Source organism: Pan paniscus, chromosome 12, assembly GCF_029289425.2.
Source record: "Pan paniscus chromosome 12, NHGRI_mPanPan1-v2.0_pri, whole genome shotgun sequence".
Taxonomy (NCBI): Eukaryota; Metazoa; Chordata; class Mammalia; order Primates; family Hominidae; genus Pan; species Pan paniscus.
In genome coordinates this window covers 33158451-33171535 of record NC_073261.2, presented here as the reverse complement: position 1 = coordinate 33171535, position 13085 = coordinate 33158451, and the positions used below count along the sequence as shown (strand labels likewise).

General features: G+C 42.7%; 1 protein-coding gene across 2 annotated transcripts in view; it reads right to left on the bottom strand.

Annotated features, from left to right (window-relative positions):
- ZNF514 (zinc finger protein 514) overlaps window positions 1-13085 on the bottom strand; it is a 36945-nt gene that overhangs the window by 2571 nt on the left and 21289 nt on the right. The window lies entirely within an intron of this gene.

Here is a 13085-nt window from a genome sequence, read left to right as displayed (position 1 = left end):
ACCCACCTCGGCCTCCCAAAATGCTGGGATTACAGGCGTGAGCCACTGCACCCAGCCTGTCTTCAGTTATTAACTATTTCAAACAAAGCTGCCATCAACATTCATGTATGTGATTTTTTGATATTTAGAAATTTTATTTTATTTTTATTTTTTTGAGACAGAGTCTCACTCTGTCGCCCAGGCTGGAGTGCAATAGCACGATCTCGGCTCACTGCAAACTCCCCCTCCCAGGTTCAAGTGATTCTCCTGCCTCACCCTCCTGAGTAGCTAGGTACAGGCCTGTGCCACCATGCCCAGCTAATTTTTGTATTTTTGTAGAGACAGCATTTCACCATGTTGCCCAGGCTGGTCTCAAACTCCTGACCTCAAGCGATCCGCCCGCCTCAGACTCCCAAAGTGCTGGGATTACAGGCATGAGCCACTGTGCCCAGCCAGAAATTTTAAAATTGTGGTAAAATACACATAACATAAAAATTGCTATCCTTTTTTTTTTTTTTTTTTTTTTTTTTGAGACGGAGTCTCGCATCGCGTCTCACTCTGTCGCCCAGGCTGGAGTATAGTGGCATGATCTCAGCTCACTGCAACCTCCGCCTCCTGGGTTCAAGCGATTCTCCTGCCTCAGCCTCCTGAGTAGCTGGGACTACAGGCGCCCACCACCACGCCCAGCTAATTTTTGTATTTTTAGTAGAGACAGGTTTCACCGTGTTAGCCAGGATGGTCTCGATCTCTTGACCTTGTGATCCACCCACCTTGGCCTCCCAAAGTGCTGGGATTATAGGCATGAGCCACCAGGCCTGGCCCATCTTAATCATTTTTAAGTGTACAATTCAGTGGCATTAAGTACATTCACGTTGTTGTGCTACCATCGCCACCATCTATCCACAGAAGTCTTTTATCTTTCAAAACTGAAACTGCAGCCATTAAACAATAACTCCCCATTCCCCTCTCCCTTCATGTAAGTGCAGTTATATAGTATTGTCCTTTTGTGACTGGCTTATTTCACTTAGCATGTTGTTCTCAAGGTTCATCCAGGTATAGCATGTGCCAGAATTTCCTTACTTTTAATATTATGAATAATATTCCATTGTATGAATAGATCATATTTTATTATCCATTCATCTGTCAATGGACACTTGGGTTGCTTTCACCTTTTGGCTATTGTGAATAATGCTGCTGTGAACATGAGTGTGCAGATAATCTCTTCAAATCTCTGCTTTCAATTATTTTGAAATATATCCATCATGTACATGATTTTGTGTGGCTGTAAGTTTTAATTTGGGGGGATAAATGTCAAGCCATGAGATTATTAGATTGTGTGGTAAGTATATGTTTAGTTTTTAAAGAAACTGCCAGCCGGGCATGGTGGCTCACGCCTGTAATCCCAGCACTTTGGGAGGCCAAGGTGGGTGGATCATCTGAGGTCAGGAGTTAGAAACCAGCCTGGCTAACATGGTGAAACCCCATCTCTACTAAAAATACAAAAATTAGCCAGGTATAGTGGCGCACACTTGTAATCCCAGCTACTCAGGAGGCTGAGGCAGGAGAATCACCTGAACCCAGGAGGTAGAGGTTTCAGTGAGCCGAGATTGAGCCATTGCACTCCAGCCTGGGCAACAAGAGTAAAACTCCATCTCAAAAAAAAAAAAAAAAAAAAAAAAAAGAAAGAAAGAAAGGAAGAAAAAAAGAAAGAAACTGCCAAACTACTTTCCAAAGTGGCCATTCCATTTTATATTCCTGCCAGCAATGTGTGAAAGATCTAGTTTCTCTGTATCCTCACTAACATTCAGTGTTGTCCCCATTTTTTTTAGCTGCTCTCATAGGTATGGTGACGTATCATCATGGTTTTAATTTACATTTCCCTAATAGCTAATGATGTTGAATTTCTTTTCATGTGCTTCTAGAATTGCCATCTGTATACCCTCTTGAGTAAAATGTCTGTTCATGTCTTTTGCTCATTTTCTAGTTGGATTGTTTGGTTTCTTTCACTGTTGTGTTTTGAGAATTCTTTGTATATTCTACATGTGAGTCCATTTTCTTTTTTTTTCTTTTCTTTTTTCTTGGAAACAGGATCTTGCTGTATCGCCCAGGCTGAGTGTACTGGTACTATCATAACTCAATGCAGCCTCACACTCCTGGCCTCAAGCAATCCTCCTGCCTTGGCCTCCCATAGCTACAGGAATAACCACAGGATGGGTTCTGGGACTATTGCACCCACCGTGAGACAGACCTGACCTAAAACTCCACCAATCACCTGATCTCTTTATGCCTCTGCTCTGACAGGTCACTGTGACATTTTGGGTCTCCAGGAATTGGTGTCAGCTCAGAGGCAGTGTTGAGTAATCCTTAAAACATCTGGATATTTCTCTGTCCTTGATGCATAGTCACCCTGGTAAAGTACCTTTGGGGAAGGCTGAAAGGAAGATTAACTGTACGTTTTTGGTAGTGTACCAATGCCCTTCCTGAGAGGGGACCCAGCCTGCCCTTCACTCAAGGGACTCTGGATCTGTGAATTCACTCAAGTCTGGGAATTGATTGAGGAGACATGACTCCCTCTTTTGGTGATTCAAGTCAGACTTCTGTTCACTAGGCCTAGATCTTTTCTGCCTATACAAATCCAGTAAGACTTCAGTAGGTTCTCCATCTCTTTTATTTCCAGAAACACCAAAGGTCAACACCAAAGGTCCTGGTGAGCCTGGCCGTTCTGATGATTGTGTTTGTTCTACTGTCTATATGGTAACCATACCCAACTTCTGTTCAGTGATTAAGTGCCACCACATTGTGCCTGTCACCTCACTATCTTCATTGTGTTTAGTGTTTTTTGGGGTTTTTTGGTTGTTTTGTTTTTGTTTTTGTTTTTTTTGTTTTTGTTTTTTTGTTTTTTGTGTTTTGTGGTTTTTTTTGAGACAGAGATTTGCTCTTATTGCCCAGGCTGTAGTGCAGTGGCATGATCGCAGCTCACTGCAACCTCCGCCTTAGTGGTTCTCCTGCCTTAGCCTCCCGAGTAGCTGGGATTACAGGTGCCTGCCACCACGCCCAGCTAATTTTAATATTTTTAGTAGAGACAGGATTTTAGCCTGTTGGCCAGGCTGGCCTTGAACTCCTGAACTCAGGTAAGCCACCTGCCTCGGCCTCCCAAAGTGCTGGGATCACAGGCGTGAGACACCGCACCCGGCCTAGTGTTTTAGTTTGATGGTAGCTGTTCCCTCTATATTTTTGACCTAAAGAGCCATGGCCACATGCAGTGGTTCACACCTGTAATCCCAACACTTTGGGAAGCTGAAGTGGAAGGATCACTTGAGTCTGGGAATTCAAGACCAGCCCTGGACAACACAGTGAGACCCCACCTCTACAAAAAGTTTTTAAAATAAAAAATTAGGGCTGGGCGTGATGGCTCACGCCTGTAATCCCAGCACTTGGGGAGGCCGAGATGGGTGGATTGCCTGAGGTCAGCAGTTCAAGACCAGCCTGGCCAACACAGTGAAACCTCATCTCTACTAAAAATATAAAAAGCCAGGCATGGTGGCAGGCGCCTGTAATCCCAGCTACTCAGGAGGCTGAGGCAGGAGAATCACTTGAACCTGGGAGGTGAAGGTTGCAGTGAGCTGAGATCCCACCATTACACTCCAGCCTGGGCGACACGAGCAAGGCTTCATCTCAAAAAAAAAAAATATATATATATATAGCTGGGCATGGTGGTGTGTCCCTGTAATCCCAGCTACTTGAGAGCTGAGGCAGGAGAATTGCTTGAACCCAGGAGGCGGAGGTTGCAGTGAGCCAAGATCGAACCACTGCACTCCAGCCTAAGCGACAGAGTGAGACTCCGTCTCAAGAAAAAGAAGGAAGAGGATGAGGAGGAGGAGGAGAGAGAAGAAGAAAGAAAAAGGAGGAGGAGGAATAAGGAAGAAGAAGAAGGAGGAAGAGGAGGAGGAGGAAGAAGGAGAAAGGAGGAGGGAGGAGGAGTAGGAGAAGAAGGAAGAAGAAGGAGGAGAAGAAGAGGGAGAAGGAGGAGGAGGAGGAGGAAAGGTGGAAAAAGAGAGCCATCACAGAGCTCTTCAAGGACGCTGAAGCTCATCTCACAACTTATTTCTCACAACTGTAGTGAAAGAAGGATCCTCCAACCCTCTCAAGGTGGGTGAGCAGTTCTCATAAGATAAATCCACTCTATCATTCTAATCTCCCCAAGCCTTTGGATCACTTCTTCTGTAGTATACCGAGGAAATTCTGGTATTTCAGTTTCCTCTGGTATAGGCCACTCTGGGCCTACACTTCCGTCAGTGTACGAAGAAAACTGTTGGTGACATTTTTAGCCTCTTTAGCCAAAACATTGACTCTGAAAGTTTGGCTTAGGGAGGAGTTTCACTTCCAGAGTGGCATGGTGAGGAGTTATGCAGACCCACTCCTCAGTGAAATAAGCATAATTGGTGAAAACTATTAAGAAGCTTTTTAATCTCTGGAAATTGTCCTAAGGACGTGCAGCAAATGAAGAAACATTTATTCAGGAAGATCTACTAAAACGCAATAAGAACAAAAGAGTCCATGGCACTTGAGCTACAGTCCACTCCAACCCTCAGCACCCTCCTTCCCACCTCAGCTTGATGAAGGCTCCATTCTCGACAGGTATGATGAAGAAGACAGGGCTCACCTCAGCTCCCAATCAAGGGATGTGGTGTCTCGCTGGGAAAGGCAGACCACAAGATTCTTCATCTCCTCCAACTCCTAGTTGAAGAGGCTAAATTCCTACTATGTGTGGCTGAGAGATCAGAGGCTTCCTTCCTCCAAACTGCCCCCACTTACAGGATAAGCCTGGATCACTGGTGCACCAGGATGAGGAGGTAGGGGTTCCCGTTGCCCTCATCTCAGTTCATTCATTGGACAGGGATTCCACACCAGGAGAATCAAGCCAAGAAGATCTGAGGCTACCACCCCCACCCATTGCCTGGGAGTAGTGGCTCAGAGATTTTGCCCAGTAAGAGAGAGAGTCCACAAGACCAGAGAGCTCCAAAGCTACCCCTCAAGGAACTGACTTTATTTAAAACAGAGTTTGGGGAAGTTCAAACCTAAGGGAACTCTTAAGAACAGTGATTTTGTTGGTCAGCAAGTAGGAGGAGTCTGGTAACACCACTTAATTAAGCACAGCCAGCTAGGTCAGCCAGAAAGAGACACCTAAGAGGCCTCCAGGGGTCTCTTATTTATTTATTTATAATCAAGAATATGTGGTTTTGGAGGAGGATATTGGGGGACCTGCCCCGATAATCACGTAGGTTCTTTTCTATTTTCCTAAGCGTCAACTGGCTTGAGAAATAAAAGGGCAGAGTACAAAAGAGAGAAATTTTAAAGCTGGGTGTCCGGGGGAGACATCACACATTGGTAGGATCCGTGATGCCCCACAAGCCACAAAAACCAGCAAGTTTTTATTAGGGATTTTCAAAAGGGGAGGGAGTGTGCGAATAGGTGTGGGTGACAGACACCAAGTACTTAACAAGGTAATAGAATATCACAAGGCAAGTGGAGGCAGGGTGAGATCACAGGACCACAGGACCGAGGTGAAATTAAAATTGCTAATGAAGTTTCGGGCACCATTGTCATTGATAACATCTTATCAGGAGACAGGGTTTTGAGATCAACGGGTCTGAACAAAATTTATTAGGTGGGAATTTCCTCTTCCTAATAAGCCTGGGAGCGCTATGGGAGACTGGAGTTTATTTCACCTCTGCAATCTCGACCATAAGAGACAGGTATGCCCCGGGGGGGCCAGTTCAGAGACCTACCCCTAGGTGCGCATTCTCTTTCTTAGGGACGTTCCATGCTGAGAAAAAGAATTCAGTGATATTTCTCCCATTTGCTTCTGAAAGAAGAGAAATATGGCTCAGTTCCCCCCGGCTCACCGGCGGTCAGAGTTTAAGGTTATCTCTCTTATTCCCTGAACAATTGCTGTTATCCTGTTCTTTTTTCAGGGTGCCCACATTTCATATTGCTCAAACACACATGCTGTACAATTTTTGTAGTTAATGCAATTATTACAGGGTCCTGGAAGGATATACATCCTCCTCAACTGACAGGATTAAGAGATTAAAGTAAAGACAGGCATAGGAAATCACAAGGGTATTGATTGGGGAAGTGATAAGTGTCCATGAAATCTTTATAATTTATGTTTAGAGACTGCAGTAAAGACAGGCGTTAAGAAATTACAAAAGTATTAATTTGGGGAACTAATAAATGTCCATAAAATCTTCACAATTCACGTTCTTCTGCCATGGTTTCAGCCGGTCCCTCTGTTTGGGGTCCCTGACTTCCCGCAACAGGAGGATAGACAGATTGACAGAACAGATTAGAAAATCCAGCAATACACAAATATGCCTGTTATGTAAGGCCTAAAATTAAAGCCCAATAATATGGACTGCTGCCTTGACATCTGGTGAAATCAGGAGGGCTCCTAATGGCCTAACTGTAAGATCTACTCCCCACTCTTCCTCATGTATAAGAACCAAGCAATGCTCTATATCAAAGGGACCAGGCACAGTTTCTGCTTATCTCAGAGTAATGGGGTTCAGTTCCCGCCAGCCCACAGAATTATTCAAACAAACCAGTACATCCTCCCACAGGAACCAGGAGTTATCTCTCCCTCTTAATACTACAAAGCCTGTTTCCCACAGCCCTTGCTGGTTCACTCTGTTCCCAAATGCAGCCCCCATGTTGCCCAGTGGGCATGGGGTATCCTCCTCTCAGTACATGTGAGTCATAAACCACTGTGGAGCTCTTCTTTCCAGTGTCGAGTGTCAGGTGTTCAGCCATCCCCAAACCCCAGAGCTGGAATCTTCCCCTCACCAACAGAGTGAATGAGAGGGCATTAAAACAATGCCCAACTTATTTTTTTACTAAGAGGCCAAAGCAATTCAGTGAGGAAAAGATAGCCTTTTCAACAAATGGTGCAGGAAGAACTGGACAACCACAGGCAAAATAAATAAGCAAGCCACAACCTGAACCTTATACTTTATCAAATAATTAGACTTCCCCAAATTTTTTATAAAACATTTATTCAATGAAAGACTCCATTAAGAGAATGAAATGGGCCAGGTGCCGTGGCTCACACCTGTAATCTCAGCACTTTGGGAGGCCGAGGAGGGCGGATCGCTTGAGGTCAGCAGTTCAAGACCAGCCTGGTCAACATGGCGAAACCCCGTCTCCACTAAAAATACAAAAATAAGCCGGTCGTGGTGGCATGTGCCTGTAATCCCAGCTACTCAGGAGGCTGAAGCAGGAGACTCGCTTGAACCCAGGAGGCGGAGGTTGCAGTGAGCTGAGATCATGCCACTGCACTTCAGCTTGGGCAACAGAGCAAGACTCCATCTCAAAAAAAAAAAAAAAAAAAAGCTAAACATGCTTCTACCCTACTACGCCTAGCAATTGCATTCCTGAAAATTTATCTCAGATAAATGGAAACTCCTATTTACACAAAAAAACCTGTTTATGAATGTTCATGGCAGCTTTATTTGTAATAGCCTTCAAACTGGAAACATCCCATGCATCTTTCAATGGGTGAATGGTTAAACGCACTCTGGTAAATCCATGTCATATACTCCTACTCCACAATAAAAAGGAGTAAGTCATTGATACACACAATTTGGGTGACTCTCCAGAGAATTATGCTAAATGAAAAAAGCCAATCTTGGCCAGGCACGATGGCTCATGCCTGCAATCCCAGCGCTCTGAGGGGCTGAGGTGGGAGAATCGCTTAAGCCCAGGAGGTTGATGCTGCAGTGAGCTGCGACAACACCACTGCACTCCAGCCTGGGCGACAGAGCAAGACCCTGTCGCAAAAAGAAAAAGAAGAAGGAAACATCAATTTCAAAAGGTCACATACTGCATGGCTTAATTTACACAATGTTCTTGAAATGACAAACATAGAAATGGAAACCAGATGAGTGGTTGTCAGGAGTTAGGAAGGGGGTGGTGGCAGGAGGGAAGTGGTGTGGCTATACAAGGGCAACATGAATCCTTGTGGTAATGGAAGTACAGCTGGCCCTCCATATCCATGGGTTCCTTATCTGTGGATTCAGCCAACCAAGATAAAAAATATTCAGAAAAGAAAGGATGGTTGTGTCTGTACTAAACATGTACAGACTTTTTTCTTGTCATTATTTCCTAGGCAATACAGTATAACAACTACTTACATAGCATTTACATTGTATCAGGTGTTATAAGTCATCTAGAGATTAAAGTCTACAGGAGGATGTGCATGGGTTATATGCAAATACTATTATATGTCATTTTGTATCAGGGACTTGAAAAGTCGCAGATTTTGCTGTCTACAGGGGTCCTGGAACCAATCCCTCAGGGATATTGAGGAATTACTATATTCTGTATCTTAACTGTATCCATGTCAATATGCTGGTTGTCATATTGTTATTGTTTTGCAAAGTGTTACCATTAAGAAAACTAGGTGAAGGGTACATGGGATTTCTCTGTATTATTTCTCACAACTGCATGAGAATCTACAGTTATTTCCAAATAAAAATTTTAATGTAACAAGTATATGAACTCAAAAAAGTTCAGCTGACCATGAGAATGGATATCTTATACCAAGGACTAAAGGAATCTTTTCCCCTACCAAGAATCTTGGCCAAATTTTTTTTATTGGGAGTTGATAGCCTCTCAAAAATCATAAACTTTGTGATTTTTACGAAGGTTCTTTCTGGTGGTCCCCGGATGTCCAAGCCACATCTCATCACCCTTACTCATTTGCTCAAACCAGGCCAGCAAATTAGGCCTCAGTCTTAGGGATCACCCCTATTTCTGCACCCTGGTTATTCGAACCGCTTTTTAAGGCCTCCCTCCCAGGTGTTTCCCTGGAAGGACTCGCTACCAATGCTCTGGAGAACCAGATACAGGCAGCTCAGGCCATGGTTAAGGCTCCTCAGTTCCCTAGGGCTGACCTCATCCCCTTTTATAACAGCTACATTTTGATATATTTCACCTACCACACAATTCACTCATTTAATGTGTAAAACTTGGTGGGTTTTAGTATATTCACAGGACTGTGCACCCACGAACAGAGGCAGTTTTAGAACATCTATTATTACTGCGAAAAGAAAACCCATACCCTTTAGCTGTTTCTCCCCTAAACTTCGTCCAGTCTGTCACCCTAGCTTAAAGAAACCACTAATTTAACTAAGAACCCACTGCCAAATCTGAGGTCATGAAATTTATCCGTTTTCTTCTAAGAGTTTTACCATTTTAGCTTTGATGCATTTTGCATTTATTTTTGTATATTGGGTTAGGTAAGAGTCCAGTTTTTGCATGTGGCTGTACAGGTGTCCCAGCACCATTTGTTGAAAAGACTATTCCTTCCCCATAGAATGGTCCTGGCACTCTTGTTGAAAATTAGTTGACCATAGACACATAGGTTTATTTCTGAGCTCAAAATTCTATTCTGTTGGTCTATATATCCATAATTTTACCAGTTCCATACCATCTTGACTACAGTTGCTTTATAGTAAGTTTTGAAATTAGTAAGTGTGAGTCCTTCCACTTCATTATTCTTTTGCAAGATTGTTTTGGCTATTCTAGATCCCTTGCAATTTCATATAAATGCTAGAATCAACTTTTCAATTTCTACAAATAATATAGCTGGGATTCTTATAGGGATTGCCTTGAATCTGTAGATCAATTTGGGTACTATTGTTATCTTGACAATAGTAAGTCTTCCATCCATGAACGTGAGATGTTTTTTCATTTATTTCTATCTTCTTTAATTTCTTTCAACAGTGTCATGTAGCTTTCAGAATATGTTTTGCCACTTCTTTTGTTAAATTTATTCCTAAGTATTTTATACTTTTTGATGCCATTGTATTACACATGGAATTGTTTTCTTTCCTTACTTCCTTCCCTCCTTCTTTCCTTCGTTCTTTCTTTCTTTTTTCTCTTTTTGAGACAGGGTCATGCTCTATTGCCCAGGCTGGAGTACAGTGGCATGATCATGGCTCACTGCAGCCTCAACCCTCTGGGCTCAAGCAATCCTCCTACCTCAGCTTCCCAAGTAGCTGCGACTACAGGCCCACACCACTATACCTGGCTAATATTTGTATTTTTTGTAGAGACAGGGTCTCACTATGTTGTCCAGGCCGGTCTTGAATCCCTGGGCTTAAGCGATCCTCCTGCCTCAGCCCCCTAAAGTGCTGGGATTACAGGCATGACCCATCACGTCTGGTCTGGAATTGTTTTCTTAATTTTATTTTTGAATTGTTCATCACACATGTATAGAAATATTACTCATTTTTGGCCAGGCACGGTGGCTCATGCCTGTAATCCCAGCACTTTGGGAGGCTGAGGCAGGTGGATCACAAGGTGAAGAGATCGAGACCATCCTGGCCAACATGGTGAAACCCCCTCTCTACTAAAAATACAAAAATTAGCCATGCGTGGTGGCCTGTAGTCCCAGCTACTCGGGAGGCTGAGGCAGGAGAATTACTTGAACCTGGAAGGCAGAGGTTGCAGTGAACCGAGATCGTACCACTGCACTCTAGCCTGGTGACAGAGCGAGACTCCATCTCAAAAAAAAAAAAAAATTAAATTAATTAAGTAAATAAATATTATTCATTTTTGTATATTGATCTTGTATCCAGCAATGCTGCTAAACTCATTTACTCTAAAAGGTTTTTAATGGATTCCTTAGCATTTTCTATACACAAGATCATATCATTTGTGAATAGAAATAGTTTTTCATGTTCAACCAACTAATTAAACATTTACAATGCTTTTTTTTTTTGAGATGGAGTCTCACTCTGTTGCCCAAGCTAAAGTGCAGTGGTGTGATCTTGGCTCACTGCCTCCCAGGTTCATGTGATTCTCCGGCCTCAGCCTCCTGAGCAGCTGAGATTACTTACAGGCACACACCACCCCACCTGGCTAATTTTTTTATTTTTAGTAGAGATGGGGTTTCACCATGTTGGCCAGGCTGGTCTTGAACTCCTGACCTTAGGTGATCCACCCGCCTCTGCCTCCCAAAGTGCTAGGATTACAACCATGAGCCACCACACCTGGCTCTATTATTCTCTCCCTCTGACATTTCTGTTCACCACTGCAGCACTCTGAATCCTGCCATTCTCCTGCTCCTAACAGGAAAAAAAAAAAAAAAAGGAATTCACAATTGTCTTACCTAACAGAAAGTTATGGAACTTTCTGTACCTCACTCAGATCCATCAGAGACTCCTGTGAGAACCATGGCCTAATATTTTTGTTGTTGTTTATGATGGATGATACCTTAAAACTGAAACTGGAAGTTATTAAGCAGGATAAGCTATTACTAATTTAAGTTCTCTTTAGAATATAGTCCCCTATCTGAGGTAAAATCAGCCTAGATGGCAGAACTTATCTCAGTTACTATATAGAGCTCATCAACTAGCCAAATACCAGAGAGTAAACATATATACAGATAGCAGACATGCTTGGGAGGAGTATATGACTTTAGGGTACTCTAAAAACAAAGAGCGTTTCCTAACCTCAGATAGAACCCTCTTCAAAAATGAACAACAAATTAAAGAACTTATATTAGGTAGATGTACTCCTACTTCTTAGATTGTAGCTGTTATGAAAGCTAAGGCTCATGAAAAGATAGTATGAGAAGTGATAATACGAAAAAGATAATATGGAAGTGAAAGAAAGTGCTCTAGCTGATTACCACGCCAAAGAAGCAGCCTTAACCAAGGCTATGTTCCTAACTGAACCCTCAAAGGATCCATCTCTGGAGGAATTCCAAGAGATTCAAAAATATCAACATTAAGGCCCTGATTCTGGAAATGAAAAGTGTTAAAAATTATAACCTTCACTCAAATAATCCCTAGTGTTCCCAAAATGGCCATGTGGTTGTGCCAGGTTTTTTCAAGTGGATATCAGCTAAATTTCTCCATTATATTATCCATTATGGTACATATGACTGTTACTATCTTAAATTAACATTGATGCAGAAACTTTAAAGAACAGCTTTTTAACAGTATTTTTAGGCTGCACACCATCTGTCAACATAGTCCTGGAAAAACTGTAAAGGTAGGACATGGCCAGGAACCAAAGTCTCAAGAGCCCTCTGGAAACTTTCAGATGGATTTTATCCAGCCTCCTCCCTTCATGATATTTGAATATGTTTTAGTTATTGTATGTTTTAGTATTGTATGTATTATATTAATGGGTTGAAGCATTTCCTTTCTGAAAATTTGCAGTCCTTACAGCCACTAAGAAGTTTCCAACCTGGAACATCCAAACTTTTATAGCAAGTGATCAAGGCACATACACTTTAGGGTAACTGATAAATTAATAGTTTGGATATTTGTCCCCACCCAAATCTTATGTTGAAATGTAATCACTAATGTTGAGGTTGGGGCCTAGTGGGAGGTGACTGGATCATGGGTGTGGAGTTCTCATGAATGGAGTGCATTCTCATGAGATCTGGTCATTTAGGAGATACCTGCCCCCACCAACTCTTTCTCATTCCTGTTTTCACCATGTGATGTGGCTACTCACCCTTCACCTTCCACCATGATTGTAGCTTCCTGGGCCCATACCCAGAAGCTGAGCAGGTGTCAGCACTATGCTTCCTGTAAAGCCTGCAGAACTATGAACTAGTTGAACCTCTTTTCCTTACAAATTACTCAGTCTCAAGTATTTCTTTATAGCAATGCAAGAACGGCCTAATACAGAAAATTGGTATCCAGCAGTGGGACATTGCTATAAAGATAACTGAAAATGCAGAAGCAGCTTTGTAACTGGGTAACAGCGAGAGGGTGGAAGAGTTTGGAGGGCTCAGAGGCAGAGAAGATGATGAGGGAAAGTTTGGAACTTCTTAAAGACTAGTTAAGTACTTGTGACCAAAATGCTTATAGTGATATGGACAGTGAAGTCCATGCTGCCAAGGTATCAGATAGAAATGAGAAACATATTGAGAACCAAAGCAAAGGTTACCCATTATGCCTTAGCAAAGAACTTGGCTGTATTATATCCATGCCCTAGGGATCTGTGGAAGTTTAAATTTCAGAGTGATGATTTAAGGTGTCTGCCAGAAGAAACTTCTAAGCAGCAAAGCATTCAAGATGTGG